The 23,307-nt window shown below is 37.4% G+C and overlaps 1 long non-coding RNA gene and 1 pseudogene across 2 annotated transcripts in view; both read right to left on the reverse strand.

The window, feature by feature from the left end:
- Nucleotides 1-15,545: 15,545 nt before the first annotated feature.
- LOC148935062 (uncharacterized) lies at nt 15,546-17,042 on the reverse strand (annotated as a pseudogene).
- A 19-nt stretch (nt 17,043-17,061) lies between these two features.
- LOC105425064 (uncharacterized) overlaps nt 17,062-23,307 on the reverse strand; it is a 47,291-nt gene continuing 41,045 nt past the window's right edge. For both annotated transcript variants that reach the window (XR_016140594.1, XR_016140593.1), the window contains exon 6: nt 17,062-20,191. This is a non-coding gene — a long non-coding RNA (uncharacterized LOC105425064). The remainder of the gene's footprint in view (nt 20,192-23,307) is intronic.

Consider the following 23,307-nt stretch of genomic DNA (forward strand, 5'->3'; position numbering starts at 1 on the left):
ATTCATAAACAAATAAATATATTCAACAATTTATAAACAATTTTCATAATAAAAATGACTCTCATTAAACATAATATAGATTCAATCTATATATGTAATTAAATTATTTACAAGAATTACATATGCAATCGAGATTTTAAAATTAAGACTATTTATATGACAATATAGTAAAATATTTATTAACTAGATTTATCATATTTTATGTCAAAATTCCGTATTACTTATATCATCATTTCAGTTGCAGGTTTTATCCCATCATAGAAGTTAAGCAGCATTGAGCAGAATCACAAGTATGAGTAGTAAGATGGGTGACTGTTTTAAAAACATGCAATGATACAAGATAAAAAATGTTTCATTACTTTCTCTTAGTTTTTTTCATTTTTTTCACTTATTTTCCGTAAGAGATGTCGCGTATATTATAAATTTTCACGATCTATGTGACGATCTGGGATACTCTTATGCATGCTCTATAATATATATTGTTTTTAAACAATTTTCATCCTGTAGCCATATTGCAGGGTATTCTCCAGTATATATTAGGGATTAGGTTAGTGAGCGATAGTAACGATCTAAATACATTCCACAGTATATCACAGTACGTATTTCGAATGTTCGGAGAATATCTCGAATATACTTGTATGATATCTCGTGGAACGTTCTCAGAATAGAGTATATAGAGAATAAAGTATATAATATTCCGGCATATCCTTCTGTAATTTTTAAGTACATGTATATTTGAATCGAATAAAAGATTTGATTACAAACAATTAAAGAAGTAATATTACAAAATGAAAAAAATTTAATTTAAATTAAAAAATTGTTATGTAAAAAAAACTTGGCACTGTTGGATCACATAAAGAAAACAAAAGCAACAGTGTAATATATAGAATATATACCTTAATAGCATTCGTCTATTCTGAGAACGTTCCACGAGATATCATACAAGTATATTCGAGATATTCTCCGAACATTCAAAATACGTACTGCGATATACTGTGGAATGTACTTAGATCGTTACTACCGCTCACTAACCTAATCCCTAATATGTACTGGAGAATATCCCGCAGTATGATTACAGGATGAAAATGGTTTAAAAACAGTATATTATGTAGGACATGCATAAGAATATCTCAGATCGCCATATAGATCGTGAAAATTTAATATACGTGACTTCTTACGGAAAATAAATGAAAAAAATAAAAAAAAAACTGAAAGAAAGTAATGAAAAATTTTTTATTTTGTATCATTTCATGTTTTTAAAATGGTCATCCATCCTATTTGTGATCCTGCTTAATGCTGCTTAACTTCTATGATAGGATGAAACCTGCAACTGAAATGATGATATAAGTGAATTTACACGGAAATTTGACATAAAATATGATAGATCTAATTAGATTAATAAATATTTTACTATATTATGATATAAATAGTCTTAATTTTAAAATCTCAATTGCATATGTAATTCTTGTAAATAATTTAATTACATATATAGATTCGTGAACCTATATTATGTTTAATGAGAGTCATTTTTATTATGAAAATTGTTTATAAATTGTTGAATATATTTTGTTTATTTGTTTATGAATTTGTCAATAATTGTATTAAATGTAGGAAATATTTTTCTTATTTATATATTACAGTTAATTAAGAAAGATAATAATTAATAATGTTATTTCATTATTTATTCATTAAAAATGACGATTAAATGACGATATATTTATAACGGTAATATTTTGTGACAAATGTTACATTTATTTTACATCATTATTTAGTACACTGATGTTGAATGACGAAAAATAATCTTAAATCATCATAATGATATCATCTTGTTACTTGGGATACGACATACGACAAATGATATTCTACACAGATTTTATGCAAATAATCTTAGTATCTTCGGTATGTCACAGTACATTCAGTATAAATACAGAATATTCGTATGAGATCATGTGCAGATAGGATATATTCAGTATATTCTAAAGATGAGAATATATGAGAAATAATATACCATCAAGATGTCATATGAATGTTCTCTGATATATTAGATAATAGTATGATCACAGTACTTTCAGTACGAGTGTAGAATATTCGAATGATATCATGTGCTATTAGGCACATGATATCATTTAGTGACATTCATTAACTGGATCTATCATATTTTATGTCAAAGTTCCGTGTTCATCATTTCAGTTGCAGATTTCATCTCATTATAGAAATTAAGCAGCATCGAGCAGGATCCCAAGTAGGATGGGTGGCTATTTTAAAAACATGCAATGATACAAGATAAAAAATGTTTTATTATTTTCTCTCATTTTTTTCATTCTTTTCACTTATTTTCCGTAAGAGGTGTCACGTATATTATACATATATTAGATATATTATATTATAGATATATAGATATATTAAATTATAGATATATAAATATATTATAGATTTTCACAATCTATATGGCTGTCTGGGATATCCTTATGCATGCTCTACATGATATACTGTTCTTAAACTATTTTCATCCTATGGCCATATTGGGATATTTTCCAGTATATACTAGGGATTAGGTTAGTGAGCGGTAGTAACGATCTAAGTACATTCCACAGTATATCATAGTACGTATTTCAAATGTTTGGAGAATATCTCGAATATACTTTGTATGATATCCCGTGAAACGTTCTCACAATAGACGAGTGCTATTAGAGGATATATATCCAAACGTCGACTACCTAAATCACCCGCCCAATTCGCATCACTATAGCCTATCAAATTGAGTGGCTCCGAATCATTAAACCTTAATTTAAAACTTTTAGTTCCTCTCAAATAATGTAATATGTTTTATCGCATTTCAGTGCGGTTTATCCAGATTTTCGGTAAATGTCTCTAGCGTTAAGATTACACATTCTAGATCTGGTCGTGTCACCAGATAGGCATACATCAAATTATCCAGCGCTTCTCTATACGGCACTGCTTTTATTTCACTCATTTCTGAACTACCTTCAGTTCCATATTTTTTGTTAGTTTTTGATTTATATCCAACAGAGTCTTCACTGGATTGCAATTCTCCATGTTGTATCTTTTCAATAGTATGTTTTCAATGTAATCCTTTTGATCGAGTATCATTTCTTTGTTTTCCCTGTCTCGTTGCACATTGATGCGTAGGATTCTGGATACAGGGCTTAAGTTCCTCATTTTGAATTTCCTTTCAAATTATTTTATGACTGATTTCTTTAGTTTTTTATCATTCGAAAACAAGAGTAAGTCATATATGTATATTACCCTTTTATTATCATCTTCTTTTCGTATATAGAGGTTACGATCCACTTTCGAACGTGTGAATTGCAACTCCTCTAGCATGATTTAACTTTTTGTTCCAAGCATAGGCCCCTTGCTTCAAATCGTATATGGTCTTTTTGAACTTATAAACTTTTCCTTCATGTTCTTTCATTTTGAATTCTTCCGGTAGTTCCGCTCCTGTCTATCTTCTGTACGTGGCCCATAATTCGCAAACATTTTTTTGCCTTATAATTCAAAAATTAAGCTTCTGATAAAAATTTGGTAGAGCAAAAATCATCTTAGAATCGATTCAGGAATATGACATTTTAAGGACGAACGATTGTTTTGAATCACCCTGTATGTTCTCGGCTAAGTTACCATTGAGGAAGTTATACTGTTACGACGTCTAGATGATAGATGATAATTGTATTGGGTAGCTACAGCAAGTAAGCATCTCAATGTGCTGAATCTCACTACCGAGCAGAAAGTCTTATGATAATCCACTCCCCGTATTTATTCGTAGCCTCTGTACTACTAGTCTTGCTTTGAATCGTTGAGATCCATCTTGGGGATTCTGTTTAATTTTGTATACCTGATTAATTTTGTATATGGATTTGAGGATCTTCTTATTCTTGGGTGACGAGCATATCTCCCAAGTTTTATTCTGTGTCAGAGTTTCCAACTCCTTCATAGCCAAGCTCCATTGTTTGCTGTGAGAGCCGATTATCGCTTCCTCTAGACTAGAAGGTTCCTTTTCTGTGGTCTCTAGTAATACTTTGAATGTTAAGTAGTCTAACCATTTTTTCGATTTCGAAGTACGATTACTACGGCGCGGTATAGACAATCTCTCGTTTCCTGGGATTCCCAAGTCATTATTCGAATTATCTTCCTTTATCTGAGCGTCCTCATTGTCTGTTTCATCCTTATTTTCCTGATCTGTCGTTATGGAGGTTTCTTCAGAATTGTCATTATTGTCCTCCACTAAATCAGCCGAGCATTCACTATTTTTTAAATTGCTTGTGTAGAGCTCTATGCGAAACATTTCATTTTTTTTATCAATACTCGTGTCTTCATAGAAGATTATATCCTTATTTTTAAATATCTTTTTGATTTTTTCATCAAAAAGATGGTATCCTTTTATATGCTCCAAATATCCGAAAAACAGACAGAGTCTCGATTTTTTTATCTCATTTGCACTGAAGACTCCTTGGGAATGTGTGCTGAAGCTCTGTAATCAAAAATGTTTAAATGAGATAAGTCCGGCCTTTTCCCGGTCCAAACCTCATACGGTTTTGTTCTGAAGTCCCTTTATCGGTGAGCGGTTGATCAGATATACTGCTGTCAAGCTGACTTCTGCTCAAAACTTCTTAGAAGATTTGCATCTACAAGCAGACAACATGCTTTTTCCACAACGGTGCGATTGTTACGTTCTGCTAAATCGTTTTGTTGCGGCGTATACGGAATGATCAGCTAGTTATATTCCTTCCGCACGAAGGAAACGCTCGAACGCGTTATTTACATACTCGCGTTCGTTATCTGATCGTAATGCTAGAATTTTGTGACCAGAATGCTTCTCTATGCCTTATAAGTCTTGAATACGTCAAGAGTTTTACTTTTGTTTTTTAAAAATAAATGCTTAATTTTTGTGAAAAATTTACAAACAAGATAAAGTATCTTGAACCTCTGATAGGAGCTTCCTCCATTGATCCACAGATGTCTGAATGCACCAGCGCTAGATGTTTGATGCTCTCCAATCGATTCTTGCTATTGGTTGTCTTGCATGTTGCCCTTTACACAAACTTCGCATGAGTGTTTGTCTAGATCATTAAATTTTAGACCACTCGTGCACTTGTCTCTTAAAAGTACCATATTTTGTCTTGTTCAAATGACTGAATCTTCTGTGCCATATTGAATCATTCTCACTTTTACAGCTGTATGCCGCGTTGAACCAGTTTATAAATATTATTCATCGGTTTCGCAACTGCAACCATTTCACCGTCCGCGTTCCTTATGTCGCATGCATGTTCATTAAATATTACGACATAACTACGACTTTTTTGATTATTTTATGTATCAATAATAAATTCATACTAAGTTCAGGATTTTTTCGTAATACACATCATGTATGACTATCTCACAAACTTTATTGTCCACGGATGAGGTCCAATCGGACACATTGCCGATTGGTCGATTAAATAAAAAATTTTTTGATAGGTGGCTCACTAGAAAATTCCTAGACATCGGTTGATGTTAGTGTGTCCGATTGAAAATGTGCGCATCTGGGACACTCCTATCACCAAGTGACATCAATAAACTAAGTATTTTTTTATTCGATGTCATGTGCACTGACAGCGCCAAATCTATTATCCAGCCGTCATCAACAATTCGATTGTTTGCGAGAAATATTACTTTAGCATTTGAATAATTTTTTTTCTTATCACGCTCTTGCTGTTTTCTGTTGTCACGTCTTGTGCGGCGCGTTTCTGATTTCTAGGGACTTTGAGTTGAAAATGGCGATTCGTTTCCTACTTAAATTTATTGCGTTCCGTAACTCATTGGCAGTACTGCCAGCATGACGTCATTATAGTGTACTATGCAAGCATTCCGTTTTCACTAGTTCACTATCGCTGTACGGTGAAATTGTAGAAATGGAACGGGATTGAACAATACTGCGTACAACTGCATATGACGCTGTCATATAATAATATAAGAAAATGGAAAAAATTTTTATAATTAATAATATTACGCGTATAATGGACTCAAATAGCAGTAAATCTGAATAGTACTACGTGCAACTGCATATGACGCTGTCATATAATAATATAAGAAAATGGAAAAAGTTTTTATAATTAATAATATTGCACATATAATGGAATCAAGTAGCAATGAATCTGATAGTGACTCTAGATGGCAATGGAGGAAATGTTAATAATATTAAAGAAAAGTAAATGAAATTCTATACCTAAAATACGTCGTAGAAGATGTAATATCTCAATATACAAACAAAGAATTTAAAACTCACTTTCGGTATATTTTTATAATCTTTTGTTCTTGTAGATACAACAAACTGTTTCTGTAATTTTACTAAAATATATTTATTTTAGATTACATCGGAAAACATTTTTTTTTATATTGGAATTAATAGGGCCAATCTTAGAAAGGGATGGAAAATCAGGTAGATGCACGATCTCTTCTGAAAAGCAATTAAAGCAATTAAAGCAATAATTTCATATATAGTAATGTTTATACAAACTTGGTGTAGCGCAAATGATCGAATTCGCTATAATATAAATATCAAACTTTATTTTTATCTCGTAATGCTTTTTGTGCGTCTTCTTTATTTATTATTATTTTATATTAAATATTTGTTTCTGCATTCGAATAGAGTTAACTTTTCTTTCTTGAACGTCGCCATTTTGTACTGTGATTACTACATCTTTTTAACTACAGTAGTCGCAGCAGAAAATGACGACAAAATTTATGACGTCATTATTCTATTGTAGTGCTATCGCAGTACACTGGAATGAATTTCGGAACGGCATTACAGTACTGCCAGTACTGGGCCAATCATGTAACTTTTCCCCTAGGGCGGAAATGTGAAAAGTGAAAAGTTTCACATGAACTTACGATCATATACGATTTTGCGGGATCATGTAACTCTCTCAAACGTGAAAATGTGAAATTTTTCACGTAAACTTTTTTGCCATGTACCTTGGTGGCGGAAAGGCGGAAATCTAGAAAATTAATAAATATGCTTCGGAATTAGAGAAGATTAGGGCTGCATTAGGATTAAGTGTACGTAGTACATATACAATTGGTTATTAAAAGATGTATATAATACTGTACCAATAAAATAATTTTCATTAGCTATAAAACTTATGAAACTATGTTTCATGATTTCACTTTCTACGCATCCAAGCTAGATACATAATTGCTGTACGTGAAAAGTTTCACGTGAAATGTCAAGGTGTGAAAAATGAAAAGTAAAAAGTGAAAAATAAAAAGTGAAAAATTTCACGTAAAGTTACATGATTAACCCTCTGGCAGTGAGTTACGGAACGCAGCTTCTAAGGCTGGTGTCCCATGGCGCGGAAATCCATAGCGGAACGGAACGCGCGAACCAATCACAACAAAAGAACGAACAGAATGAATGAGAAGATATAAGAATGGATTCGGCGGAACGGCGGCAGATCGGCGTATCGAAAATAGCGGAACGTCCGCAATTGATCAAATTTTCGATACGCGCGATACGCTCCATGGGACGACACCCTGACTCTTACAATTTCTATATTTACTGAAGTCATCGGAACGCAAATATTCTGTTGCAACAATGCCACCTCGAATTACGAATGATGCAAAATACTTTAGTTATAGCAATTCAATCCCCTGATATCTTTGCTTATCATTTCATGAAGGAACCAGGATACATGGCCCTTCTAAGGAGGAGGAGGAGGAGGAGGAGTTATCCACATAGTACTCCTCCTCCGGAGGAGTTATTCACATAGTAAAATGTGTACTTATCGAAGTGAAAATAGCTCAAACAGACGAATGCTATGAACAACTCCCAATAAAACGAGGAAATCAAACATATTATTTAACACCTCAAACTCATGTATTATTATGTCAGGGTACACAAATTAATTGTAATTCTTTTGCTCCTCCGATGTATTTGTTGAGGGATGCATGGTATAAACTTATGCCCAAGCCAGTGGAAACTCTACCACCCATTGTTATGAAACTACTTATTAAACTTATCTGATGATATACCAGTTTCGGAGTGCTTGCTATGAGCAGCATATATTTACAAGATGAATTACAAAAACTTAAGGATCGTATAATGTTTCCTGAAAGACCTGCGGTTCTCAACACTATAGCAAGAGGAGTGATGGGTCGCCCGACTTCAATACACGTTTAATTTCAAATCTTTTAGACAAAGCGTCGGTGGAGAAAATCGCCACCTTCGCCTAGAAAAAATTTTGAGATAAGTTTCTGATTTTCAGAAACATCAGCGCTGGAGCGATAGGAATATATCTATCTTTTAGAGCCATTAAATTAATATTAGATACTCTAGTGCATGGTCACGCCCTGCATACAGTATATGGGTGGTCAGTGTATTTATTAGGAGTTGTGGGACTCACTCACGCATCTCTTATTACATTTAGGCAAAAAGAAACCTAATAGCAAGGAACCAAATCCTTCGGCACCCATCGAGAGATAAACAAGTTCGATTGTGAGTTATAAACACGCGCCATGTGTGGCATCGAACATGATCACACTTATCCTCTTCTCCCCTCAAAAGAGAATACCGCCTATTCTCTTGAACTCAAAAATTAAACATTCAGAACAATCAACTTGGCTTATTTTCCTTCTTTCTTTATTACTTCCTGTCTTCTTATTACCATTTCTTCTTCTAATATGAAGATGTACAAATCATTACATTGCAAACATAATTCCATTGTAGATAAAATGGGAATTCCCTGCACAAATACCTTGCACGCAGTTTGAAATAAAAATTGTAAAGGCAGAATCGCCAACAAAATTCTGGGTACAGTTGCATAACAGCAAGAAAGATTTTGAAGAAATGTTAGACGAACTAAATCGTCGACTGAAGCGTCGAAGATGTATATTACTCTATCGACATATCGTGCAAGAAGAGTGCGTTGCCATCAAGAAAAACGGAAGTGGCAACGAGGTATGATAACTATGATGAGAGGAGATGGCACTACATTGGTCGCTCTAAAAGACTGGGGACTGGGAGGTGTCATTGTACGACCTTTCTCCGAAATTTATCAGCTCGAGAATAAATTTCAAGAACTCGAATGGCAAGCCATTCCTTGCGGGCTTGCTTACGCTGGGCCTAATCCAACAAAAGAAGCATGGCCACGACGAGCCAAAGAACAACTAAAATTTTTAATTGAAAAACAAAATGGACGAATGACAATTCTCGGCAGTGTAGCCGACGAAGCTGTACTTGTAAAATTAGAAATAAGAAACGAATGCGGAGATCGATGAAAGAATGTGAAGGAAACGCACATCGAGCTAGGAGATGCTCAACACATGGAGCAAATGGCGAATAGTACATCTTTCGATATAATTATAATAATACTAATAACAATAAGATTAAGACTAATCATAATTGATAAAAGAGTGTATATCTAGTCACAGTAACAAATCTGTTCTTATTTCCTTTTTTCTTTTTTTTTATTTCACTAACAACTAACATTAAGCTATCTATCTATAAACAAATAATGAAATTTTAGCTTTATTGCTTTAAAAGAGATAATAATAATAATATTTCCATTTCCATGTGGCAATTATAGATAGATAAACTTCAAATAGTTATTAAGTTATCTTTCCTTTCTATTACTATCATTATTATTTGATAAAAGAATCTTATTATAAATTACACCAAATGCCAGTTTATAATTCCCCCACTCAGACCCGAGAAAATACAACAATCAAGGACCAAGTTCATATCTATCAGTTTCTGATGAAATTCTGATACGTTACTCGTGCAGAAGAACGGTATTATCAGCGACTGGACGATAACATCAAGATTTGCTATTCCTGTTATTTAAACATACCAGCTACATCAAGATCTCAATACCTGCTGGTTGTGCCGCATAATTTGGCACATAAAAGCAATATGCGTAGATATGTAGTGCAATTCATGATAAAACCTTAATCACATTTAAATCAGCCGATGAGTGTCGAGAATGCATCGAGGCATATTCACGTGCCGACAAGGACATCTTGAAACAAGGATGAAGTATACCCGTTTGCGTCACGTAGATAAGCTAAGTATCCCGATCACTTGAAATCTAACGTCTGGCATTTCGTATTCATTATTGCCTGTCGAAAGGAGAGAAATCATCTCGGTTTGTATACGATAAATTTCCTCTATAGAAAGGAAAGAACTCATACGACTTATATATACAAACGAATATACTAATTAGATTATCAATATAGCAGTAGGAATGATATGAATATACACATGACAATAAATATTAATGATAAATGAAAAATATATAATAAATATATAATAAAAAAAAGAAAAAAAACAATATTTAAAATAAATAATAGGTAATGATAATAATAAACATATAAGCATAAGCACATAAACATTAAAATAAGCATCAAAAGATTATTCTTCCACCTTTAATCTTTTATTATTCAATACATTCTAGATTCTTGTAAAAGGGGAAGAATAACTATACTTTTTGTTTGAAATATATATAAATATAATTATTTGAAACAATGAACAGAAAGAGTAGAAAAGCGAATAGTTAAATCTTCCTATGGCCGTTTCTTATTGCTGCACCAGGAAATTTTCTCTATTTCATATATATGTTTGTCTTATTTTAAAACATCACTCAAGTATATTGGTTCAGCTATAAAAAACAGACCTATAAAAATAGATAAGAAAACTCGGAAAGAATGAAAGAATTGCGGAAGAAATTTTGAGAGCTGTTTCCTTCCTCCTTTTTTCAGAAGTCAACGAATATGCATGCGTTAAGAGTTTAAGTATAAGCTCTCCAATTCGATGTCAAATACTAATCTATCAAATACTAATAGAAAGAAAAGAATCGTCTTAGTTCTCACTCTTACGCGCAAATGTCGTGTACCCCCAACATTTGTCTAAGGCGGGGGATGTTACGTCCAGTGGACTCCACGATTCTTTTCTTTTCAAAAATCGAATAATATAATTTCTTTATATAAGAATATTGATTTTTTTTCCATTGATAAGATACTGAATTATATTGAATTTCAAGAAACAAGAGAAAGATTTGTAACCGTTCTGACTATTATAATGATACGATTAATTTTAAAAGAAATTTAAAGGAATTAAATAGAATATGCAAAGAATTATTATTATTATTAGTTGCGAGTTAGAGCTGTCGTAAGTCCGAATATTGTCATCTTGGCACGTGCCAAGCAAAGGCGAAGGAGATATTTAATGTAAACATCCTCACACGCACGCACGCACGCACACACATCTCAGAGTTTCTGCCATCGCTCTTGCCCCTCAACCAAGATTTCAATTCAGACCCTGATCATTCCATCAATAGGGCTGCTTCCGAACCGCGGCAGCATTATTAAGTAATTTTTTATTAGTGTCACTTCCATCCATTCAATGCACCATTCGAACCGTTCGATTCAGGACACGAAGATCCCAACTTTCTGAAGAGAAGTCGAGACTTGCTTTTTCGAGATAACCGCCCCGCTAATCAAGTGAGTTCTACATTCATTAATTATCAATTAATTATAAATTTTCAGATTTTTATTTCTTTTCTCTGCTTCATGACACTCTAATCTATTCTCCCCCTTCCTTCCTCTCCCTCTCTCTGAACTGATCTGAGCTATGCGAAGCTCCCGTAGTTCTTCCTTTCCTTTCCTTTCTCTCTCTTTGAACTGGTTTGAGCTATGCGAATGCTCCCGCAGTTCTTCCCTTTTCTTTCTCTCTCCTGAATTAGTTGGAGCTATATGAATGCTCCCGTAGTTCTTCCCTTTTTTTTCTCTCTCCTGACCTGGTTTGAGCAATGCGAAGCTCTCGTTGTTCATCCCCTTTCTTTCTCTTTCTTTGAACTGGTTAGAGTTATGCGAATGTTTCCGTAATTCTTCCTTTTCCTCTCTCTCTCTCTCTCTCTTTCTTTCTCTCTCTCTCTCTTTGAACTGATTTGAGCTGTGCGAATGCTCCTATAGTTCTTCCCTTTTCCGTCTCTCTCTTTGAACTGATCTGAGCCATGCGAAGCTCCCGTAGTTCTTCCCTTCTCTCTCTCTCTCTCCCTCTCCCCCCTTCTCTCTCTCTCTCCCTTCTTGAACTGATCTGAGCTATGCAAGGCTCCCGTTGTTTTTTCCTTTTCTTTCTCTCTCATACGCATTCATACCTCTTTTCATTGATCAATCCTCCTAGTGAATCAAACGAAAGTCCCAGCTTCTAAAGTTCGACAACACAACATTAAAAGATCTCATCGTTGTCTGACGATTGGAATCGACAGAAAGTCAGGACCGAACCAAGAAGTTTAAACAGATACGAAAGAACAGATCGAATCATCAATATTAGCTAATACTACTCCTGAATCTTCCCGGAACCAACCTTCATCTAATTCTATTTCTCCTTCCATCCCGACACAACGTCGATACCAACTGATCACCTAGTTATTCTCCCGTGCATCCATTCAAAGTCATGCATCCATATAAAGTCCCTTTTAGATTTTTACGCCCTATCCTCAGGTCCTCTATTTCGAGATAGCGAACATCTTTTTCAGAATTTTTTAGAAGACGAGGAATCTCATCCTATCGATTTAATAACCCCATTTCCAACGGAATATCAAAAATACTCCCCTTCTTAATCCTCATGCAATAATCTTCAATCACACCATACACATATTATATACAATTTTTATAATTTTTCTTATTATATTTTTGTAATCTTTCTTTATTTACTTATTATATAATTACTAGTTAGGTTAATCAGAGAATATTAATTGTATTACCGGGTAGGATTACCAAAGATTCACTTATACATTCATACTCTCCCTCTAAGAATCTTACCCGATGCCCTCCATACTTATGTAACACCCGCGCTATCACACATACATATACATATACACAAACATATACACGTTTATACAGATGCTTCTTCTCTTGTTTCTTCCGCTCTTTATTATGTATATTTTTTGTGGCGGTCACTGCCTCGCGACCGCACCATCAACACACCGTCGCGCGCCCGCCTTTAGATGGCGAATCGACAAACCACTTTGTGTTTGCGTTTCGTGTCTGAAACGCCGCAGCGGAGCTATATAAGAGTGGCACTTGGCATTGCTCTTCGCCTCAGTCGCCTCAAACCAGTTTACTGGTACGAACTGCACTGCGACGCCTTCCGAGCTCTGGAGGCCAGCCCTGGCCTCATTGCTCAGTACACGGCAGTTTTTCCTGCTAGAAATCACCGACCAGCCTTCGGTCGTACTCCCCGCGGCAGTTAACGCCGCGGATATCCTTCCGGCCCTACGTCTGACGGCCATGAACGCCGCCAAATCGGCCTTATCTCTGACGGCCGTGAATGCCGCCATACCGGCCTTACCTCTGATGACCGTGAACGCCATCATATCCTTCCGACCTTGCCTCTGACGGCCGTGAACGCCGCCGTATCCATCTCGCCTCTCTCCTACGGACGTGTTCCTGTCGACCGTGAACGCCGCAGCCACACCATGTTCAGGAAGGACTCTCGCGGCCAGCGACGCCGCCCAATCCGCCCGTGTTCGGGCGACCTGCTCCAGGCCGCAGTCTCAGCACGCCGATCTCCATCGACTCGGGGAGTCGCGGTGCAACAGGAGGATCTCCACCGGCGTGCCTTCTCTCTAGGGGCCGCCCACGACTCATCATTTCCGGGACGATCGACGCTGTCCACCATCCGGCAGTCACCGGCACCGCAACGCTCGCCACCGCCGACTTCGCGGCCACCTACACCGCCGCCTGGGCGCACACCTCCCTCGCCGTGCACCGACAAGGAGGGACGAGATTCCAGACGACGAGCCAGGCGCCCAACCGGGCGTTTCAAGCAACGGCTCCTGAACCTGTTCGGGTCAGCTTCCTCCTCAGAGGATAGCCTGCCCCGGCCGCCGACTTCGCCCGCAGAGAACGCATCGAGGCACTCGACCTCCTCGAGCTCAACGGCACCCGAGCGACCACCGACTCCTGGCCGCTCTTTGGAACTCGGCACGCAGCAGGACAGGCCGTGGCAACTCTGCGCCGTCGAGCTCGGCCAAGTGCATCATCGCAGCATCGGCCGCCGTGCCGTGACACTCGCCGCTTCTACATCGAAGCCGCCACGCAGACCGCGGGACTGCCACCGGCCCAGGTCGAGTCATGAACACTCACCCCCCGGCCACGCCGAGGAGGAGCCGGGGCTCGTGAGAGGCGCAGGGAGCGGCTACAAAAGCTTGCGCGCACACGCGTCGAGACCGACGCGACCGATTCGCCCACGCGTTATTCGCGCGGGACCCAAACTCAGTCCCGATAGCTTTTGTAACATTTATCTTTTGTTTGCAAGAATATAATGGCTTCGTATTAACTCGGCGTTCCTTGATTGTCAGCGTGCATGCAATCTTCATATATCCTTCAGCTTGCGCTTCTATTACCAAACGCATAGCGACTCTTGGCTGTTAAACTTTTCGCTTTGCTTGGTGCCGACACTCGCACCGTTGGTCTGCCACACAGCTGATCGAGGACAGACACTTCCCTCGATCTGAGAACCAGCTTCCACCAGCCGATTGCGGGCGACACAGTGCAGCAGGCCATACACTCGCTCGAGACGTTCGAGACGTAGCGTACACACGCAATCCTCATCCACGCCACCAAGCACAACGTCCAACTACACATCAACAGCCACAATACCAAACAACATACAGCCAACAATACACCTCCCACACTTTATTTTATCAATTAAAATCAATGTTTAATTTTAATTTTTATTTTCTTTAAAACCCTCGATCTCTTTTCCTCATCCCATTGATCGCTCGAGGTCTTTCCCTGGTAATAAGAATTAAATTTCTTTAATGAAAAACGAATGTACATCTACATCGAGGTGTCGCAATTCTTTATCGCTGACCCAGTGCCAAAACATAAACAATGCGTTCAACTCGAGATAAGATCAACTCGAGACGTTTTAACGCCTGACTCTCGAGAGAGCAGCTGTTCGTCTTTCCGAGCCCACTCCATTCTTATTCATTTAAATTTCTAATTCTTCATTTTACAATTTTCAATTTACTCTGGGCTGGACGTAACAATATATTGAGATAGAATGAAAGCTACTACCACTTATGTTAGATACATATCATTTGAATTAAATTAGGTTAAACACAATTTTATGATATCATAATTTTGAAAAAGAATTAAAGCTATTATCATCTTGGGTTTTAGAATAAGAAGATTTTAATGAGAATACAAAGATACAAATCATTGATTGATTTACATTTTTTAAAAGCAATTGTACATTTAACTTTTGAGGTAATAAGATTATAACTTAACATCATATTTTTTATATCAAATCTTTTATATAAATGATATACATATTAGGGATGAATATAAAATACTATTTAAATGTAATAAGATTATGACTTAGGTTATAACACTTAGGTTTAAATAGGATCTTACTATATTTGACCTTTTTTTTACCTTTTTGTAAGAAGGTAATTTTAATAATATGAGGCATTTTGTAATATAAACCACATTTTTATATTTGAAAAGCGCATCTTGACACTTTTATACGTGATGTAAAATTTCTTCAATTACACGGGTGGTCTTCTCTCCTCTTGGCCATTTTATAAAACGTGGCGCTAGACAGTGGAGGACATAAGTCACACGTCTCACAGTGCGCAATGCAGTAGCCTTTCCCACACCAAACTTGACGCACATAGATCTGTACATAGAATGATAGAGTTAGAATTTATCCAGACAAACTTGGCATAGATGTATAAGCATATGCATAAGGAAATGGATTTATTCATTTGCATTTGCTAGACCAATTCATTTCCTTGTACATATGCTTATGCATCTATGCAAGTTTGTCTGGCTCTTACAACTGCAATACTGTACTATTTCTTTTAACGATTTCAACATAATCAAATATATACCAATATGAATCTGGAGTAGCCATGAACTACAACGTTACCATAAGCTGCTTCTCTAGAAAAATTTGTTTTCTTCCACGAACATTTATGACATTATGACATTATGACAAAGCTGGACTTAAAAGCCTCAAAATCATTTGAAAGGTCTCTGGAAACATTCTGCAACATAATCAAAGTATGACAAACCTATATTTATCAAATTGACGGGAAATACATTTATAAACCTGAAATTCTTTAAAAATTATTCTGGAATATCCTGGGACAATTCGTTCCGCACATAATCAGATAATTCTATCTGAGGAGTTTCACTCTCATTCACCATTAACATGGCATATAAGGTACACATTTCATTTTCTTCGTCACTGGAATCCTCACTGTTGCTAGATGACGAAGAGATTTCATAATATTTTCTAATAATACTCATCTCAAATTGGTTGCAAATAATAATGGAAGACACCAGAGATTGAATTAGCCGGTATTTCGTCCGCCATATTTACAAACAACCCAACGCGCATAAGTCCATTCCGTTTCTCTATGGAAAAAAGGAAACAAGCCAATGCGCTTATGTGATGCGCTGTCGTCTCATGCGCTTCATGCGTGAAACGGAACACATCCTAGGTCTATAGATGATGAAAATAAGAAAATGAAAAATGACCTTGAAAATATTTTTACAATTATAAGGTCAAACCCATGCCAAAATCTGCAAAGATATGCGGAAAGATTGTGGAAGAGTTGCGGAATGGTTGCAGAATGGTTGCGGAAAAGTTGCGGAAGAGATGCAAAAATATGCGGAAAGATTGTGGAAGAATTGCGGAAAAGTTGCGGAATGATTGCAGAAAGGTTGCGAATGAGTTGCGGAAGAGGTGCGAAGATATGCGGAAGGATTGTGAAAGATTTGCGAAATGGTTGCGGAAGAAGTACAAAAATATACGGAAAGATTGTGGAAGAGTTGCGGAATGGTTATGAAAATGTTGCGGAAGAGATGCAAAGATACACGGAAAGATTGCGGAAGAGAGGAAAGGTTACGGAAAGATTATGAGAGAGTTGTGAAATGATTACGGAGATGTGCGGAAAGATTGCGAAAGAATTACGGATCGCGGAAATATGCAGAATGGTTACGGATGAGTTGCGGAAGAGGTGCGATAATATGCGGAAAGGTTGCGAAAGAATTGCGGAATGGTTGCAGAAAAGATGTGAAAGTTGCGGTAGAGGTGCTATGATATACGGAAGGATTGTGGAATGGTTGCGGAATAGCTGCAAAGATATGCGGAAAGATTGCGGAAGAGTCGCGGAATGGTTGCAAAAATATACGGAAATTGTGAGAAAGTTGCGGAATGTTTGCAAAGATATGCGGAAAGATTGCAAAGATATGCGGAGAAATTACAGGAGAGTTGCGGAATGATTGCGGAAGTATGCGGAAAAGTTGCGGAACGGATGCGGAGGTATCCGAAAAAGGTGCGGGAAGAGAGAAAATATGCAGAGAACTGCGGACAATGAAATTATATAACATTCATATCTCGCGCCGAGGATTTTATCGTCGCCGCCACGTAGTTGCGAAAATTGCAATCATAGCCCATACGGACGGGAATGACGACAATGACAATAATAATGACAACGTTTCTTAGAAATAAATTTCTAGGTGTCAGACTTTGATCATAGTATCTCCGCTCGTATGACACGGAGAGGAAAACTAAAAACACTTTTGTTATATAATTCAAATCTAAGCTATCAATTGCGCCTATTCAGAAATTGATCGATTCAGTTGTTATTAAGATCCAATAACGTTGATAGGAGAGATCCAATAACGTGGATAGCAACTCGTCAGCTCACGCTCGAAGCGCTGGCTTCACACTTGGCGACAAACCATGACCGTGTCTCTCAACAAATGCTCTTATCGTGCGGATTTAGAAAAAAAAAACGCGCGATTCCGAGAAAGAATTTTTCTTCATTTTTTTTTTTTTTCGAATCGATGGATCGCCAGATCGTTCTTCGACGAGGAACATCGATAGCGAGGTCACTCTCATCGACTGATACCAAAAAATTCGGAAAACAAATCAGGCAAGATAACATATTTAACGCTCTAATATATGACCAGTCTCCTATCGTAGTTGCGGTCGAACTTCCGGCGAACCGTACGTAAGTAGCGTATTCGCATCTCGTGGCAATGACAAGCGGAACTAGGAAAAACTTTTTTTCTTCTTCCGAATCGATCTTCCGAAATCGCAGATTGATGAAATATAAAAAGATGAGATCTCCTTTCGCGCGATTAAAAAAAAGACGCGCGATTCCCAACGAACAACGATCTCGCTCCCCCGAATTGACGAGAAATTTCGTACATAATACCGCTAAGAGTAAAGATAATAGAACGAAAAAAATTAAAAAACAGAAGAATAAAGGCGATAGAATAGAAAAAAGAAAACAATGAAATAAACGATAGACAAATCTGCTATCATCGTTGCGGTCGGACTTCCGGCAGTTGCGTAGCAAACGGAAAAGAGACACGTCGCGAAGCCATTTAAACATTTTTTTTCCTCAAGAAGCGTCATTTTTTTATCTGTTTTACATCCCTAAGTGTCCACAATAGGTGATTTAAGCTTTAAGAAGTAAGAAATTGACCAATTATAATCGAATATGAAAAGAATAATCGACTATGATTGGTCAATTTCTTACGACTTAAAGATTAAATATTTATTGTGGACCGACACTAATAAAATCTCTCCTTATCACCGCTCCAGAACGATTTTTTTCCTCGTACGTGACTCTGCCTCTCGCCTCTCATACATCCCCGATAACGTCATCTTCAATATCGTTGATTGAAAACTTCCGGCGAGCTACTGACTTGCCTTTCGTTTCTAAGATATGTAAACGAGGGAAGAGAAAGGGAACTCCGCCTCTTGCGGTTCGATTTGCTGTAACCAGGATGCCAGACCATGTATGTTGTAGCCACGCTGCAGCATGTGGAGGGGATAGGCTGGCACGTACACTAGCGTGAGCGCTCGTCCGTGTACTCTCCGCGCTTTGGTCAGCTTCAAGCGGTAGAGAAGAACAGATTACTATTGTTGCTTTCTTCTTTCTCGATGAGCGCTCATCCGTGTACACTCCGCGCTTCGATTAGCTTTGAGCGGTAGAAGACAGATTATTATTGCTGTCTTCTTCTTTCTCGATCATGCTCGATTCCTTAATGCTATGATTTCGACTTGCCGAATTGGCGGTGTGACGCGCAATGTCGTTATCAATTTACTTTTATAAATATGTATATATATATAAAAAAATATTTATTGAAAATAATATTTTTTTATTATAATAGGCCCCTCCTTGCTTCTACCTTCTCGCTGGCCTGGTCACGGCGGGGCCCGACCATGAACCAGTCGTGAAAATTCGTAATTATTTTGCGAAAAAATACCACCTCAGCCAGGAATCGAACCTGAATCTCCTGCTTACCGGGCAGGCATCTTATCCTTTCGACTACCGAGGCATGTGATGATATTTATCGCAAATAACATGTTTAGAATAACACGTCAACAATACAATGATACATATATATATATATATATATATATATATATTACAATATACATATATACATGTATTCTTTCGAATCCCCACGACCGGTACTCCAGAGAGATGATGGTCCTATTCTCTCAATACGAGAATCGCGAGCGCCCAATATTCCGTAGAAGAAAAGTCCAAAAACGCTTCGACTTCCCGGACGAGAAGGAAACGAAAATACTGAGAACGCTCGGTATCCCGTGGAAGAAAAACCCGAGAACACTCTGATTTTTCGTGAAAGAATATAATGGGAATACTGGGAACGCTCGGTATTCGACGCGAGAAGATTCTCGCGTTGTTCGGATCGGATCGGTGATTTCGAAAGCGGTCGGACAAGTCTGGTTCTTTTCTGCAAAAATCGCCGGGTTTATATACTTATTTCGTGCTGAGAGTTTTGAAACAGTTGATCTGTCATGCCGTCGGTGCGTGACAGACCAGCCGCGCGCGTGTGTTCGCTCGATCGGAGTCGGGGATGTTCGGGCGGCCTCGGACGGTGTGGGCCGTATAGCGCGCGTTTTGTAACAGAGCATTTACATATGCTCTGTTACAACATAATATATTTATTGAAAATAATATTTTTTTATTATAATAGGCCCCTCCTTGCTTCTACCTCCTCGCTGGCCTCTGTTTCCTCGCTGGCATCTGCCTCCTCGCTGGTCTATTTATTTGCTGGCCTCTTCAATCGTAGGCCGTGAGGCCTTCTCTTTGCCGATATCACCGAGCTCTAGCGCATCCAGCACCTTGTACTGAAAATAAACAAGTGTTATGTCCAGCCTAAAGTAAATTGTAAAATTAAGAATTAAGGATTTAAATGAATGAGAATTGAATGGGTTCGGAAGGACGAGCAGCTGCTCTCTCGAGAGTCAGGCATGGAAACATGATCTCGAGTCGAACACATTGTCTCGGCACTGGATCAGTGATAAAGAATCTATGACACTTCGCTATGACACCTCGCTGTAGACGTACGTTCGTCGGTGTTTTTTGGTAAAGAAACTTAATTTTTATTACAAGGGAAAGACCTCGTGCGATCAATAGGGGAAAAGAGATCAAGGGTTTTAAAAAAAATAAAAATAAAAATTAAAATGTAAACATTTAATTAGTAAAATAAAAGTATTGATAAATAAAAGTGATAAATAAAAGTATGATTTTAATTAGTAAAATAAAAGTATACATAATATATATAAAAAAAAACAGAAAAAACAAAAGAAAAAATATTTGTGTAGGTGTGTGTATATATTAGGTGTACAAAAAAGTTCTGAGCTTTAGATTTCATACAACCGAAATAACAATTTAAATTTTATATATCTTCTCGCCCTTTTGCGGTTTTAAAGCGTTGACATTTGGTCTTCTAAAATGCCATACGGTTTGGCGTTTGATGCACATAATCTCAAAAATCAGTAGTGTTCACGATGGCAATAACAAAAGAGCATATTCGATTTTCCATCCACTTCGCGTTTCTGAAGAAAAATGCTGCTGAATCCACTGCAATGATTTGTGCTGTATATGGAGAGAACGCTGTAAATCATACTACATGTAAAAAATGGTATCAAAAATTTCGCCAAGGAGATTTCAGTCTTGAAGATGAACCGCGTGCTGGACGCCCTCAAAAGATTGAAACGGACGAATTGCAAGCACTGCTGGATATAAACTCTGCGCAAATTGAAAAGGAGCTTGCAGAACAGCTTGGCGTTACGCAGCAAACCGTTTACATACGATGGGAAAGATTCAGAAGGAAGGCAGATGGGTTCCGCAGGCAGATGAATTGTCCGAAGACAACAAAAATCGTCGGCGTGACACTGCACTCACTTTGCTTTCAAAGTTCCGTAAAAAAGATTTTCTGCACAAAATCATTACAAGCGATGAAAAGTGGATTCTTTATGATAATCCTAAACGTAGAAAATTATGGGTTGACCCTGGTCAACCTTCGACATCGACGCCAAAGCCCAATATCCACGCCAAGAAGGTTTTGCTCTGTATCTGGTGGGGTTGGAAAGGTGTGTTGTATTACGAGTTGTTACAACTGGGTGAAACAATCACGGCAGACCGCTACCAACAACAATTGACCAATTTGAGCGATGCATTAAAAGAAAAGAAGCCATTTACTGGCCAAGGACGTCGTAAAGTGATCTTGCTTCATGACAATGCTCGACCACATGTTGCGAAAGCAACTCAGGTCCATATCTTTGCGTTAGGCTGGGAATTTCTCCCGCACGCGACGTATAGCCCAGACATGGCGCCTTCCGATTACTATCTATTCCGGTCGTTACAGCATGGCTGATACACATTTCGTGAGATTTGAAGAGATATGAAAATGCATGATTTTATCGCTTCGAAGCCGTGAGCTTCTATCGTCAAGGAATTCGCAAGCTACCCGAAAGATGGCAAAAGGTCGTTGATGCAAACGGGGAATTTTTCGCTGATTAATATTTTTTTGTTTGTTTTTGAATAAAGATTGAATTTTACAAAAAAAAACTCAGAACTTTTTTGTACACCTAATATGTGTGATATTGCAGGTGTTACATAAGTACGGAGGCCATCGGGAGAGGATTCTTACGAGGGAGAGTATGAATGTATGAGTGAATCTTTGGTATGGTAATCCTACCCGGTAATACAATATTCTCTAGTTAACTTAATGATTACATAATAAGGAAAATAAAGGAAAGATTACAAAAATATAAATAATAAGAAAAATAATAAATAATAAAGAATTGTATATAATATGTATATGATAACTGAAGATTAATACATGAGATTTAAGGAGAGAAGTATTCTTGATGTTCCTCGGGAGGTGGGGTTATTAGGACGATAGGATGGGATTCTTCGTCTTTTAAATCTAAATCTTCAAAGAGGGGTTCTCCATCTCGGAATAGAGGATCTAGGGATAGAGCATAGAAGTCGAGAAGTTATTCTGCATCGGATGGATGCACGGGAAGAACTCGGTGCGATTAGTTAATATTGACGTTGTATCGGAAGGAGGAATAGAGTTAGATGAACATAATAAAGCTGATTCAATAGACAGGTGAGGAAGCGATGCTGAAGGTTGATTGAGAGAAGATTTAGGAGCAGTAATTGCTAATGTTGGCAGTTCGATCGGCTCTTTTGATATCTGCTTAGACTTTTTGATTCGACCCTAACATTTCCGTCGATTCCAATCGTAAGAATGACAACGATGAGATCATTTTTTAGTATCACGTTGTCGAACCTTAGAAGCTGGGACTTCCGTTCGATTCACTAAGAGGAAAAGAATTGATAAATAAAGAGAGGTGTGAATGCGTATGAGAGAGTGAAAGAAAAGATCAACCAGAACCCTTGTACAGCTCTCAATTAGTGAGAGAGAAAGAGAGAGAGAGGGGGGGGGGAACGGTTATCTTGAGAAAAAACAAGTCTTGACGTTTCCTCAGAAAGTTGGAATCTGATGCACTAAGCCGAAGTGTTCGAATTTAAAATAGTTGATTGAATGGATGGAAGCTGTGCCACTAATAAAAAAATACTTAATGTTGTCGCGATTCGGAAGCAGCCCTATTTATATGGGATGATTAGAGTCCAATTCTTGGTTGAGGGGTGAAGACAGCGGCAGGAAATCTGATGGTGTAGATAGGATGTTTACATTACATCGTCTTCGCTCGTGTTTGATATGTGCCAAGGACTCACGATAGCTCTAACTCGGGAATTAATAATAATAATAATTCTTTGCATATTCTTTTAAAATTAAGAGTATCATTATAATAGTCAGAGCGGTTGCAAATCTTTCTTTTGTTTTTTGAAATTTAGTATAATTCAACATCTTATCAATGGAAGAAGAAATCAATATTTTTATACAAAGAAAATTATATTATTCGTCTTTTTTTGGAAAGAAAAGAAT

This window comes from Pogonomyrmex barbatus, unplaced genomic scaffold, assembly GCF_055798465.1.
Source record: "Pogonomyrmex barbatus isolate J1 unplaced genomic scaffold, ASM5579846v1 scaffold6, whole genome shotgun sequence".
Lineage (NCBI taxonomy): Eukaryota > Metazoa > Arthropoda > Insecta > Hymenoptera > Formicidae > Pogonomyrmex > Pogonomyrmex barbatus.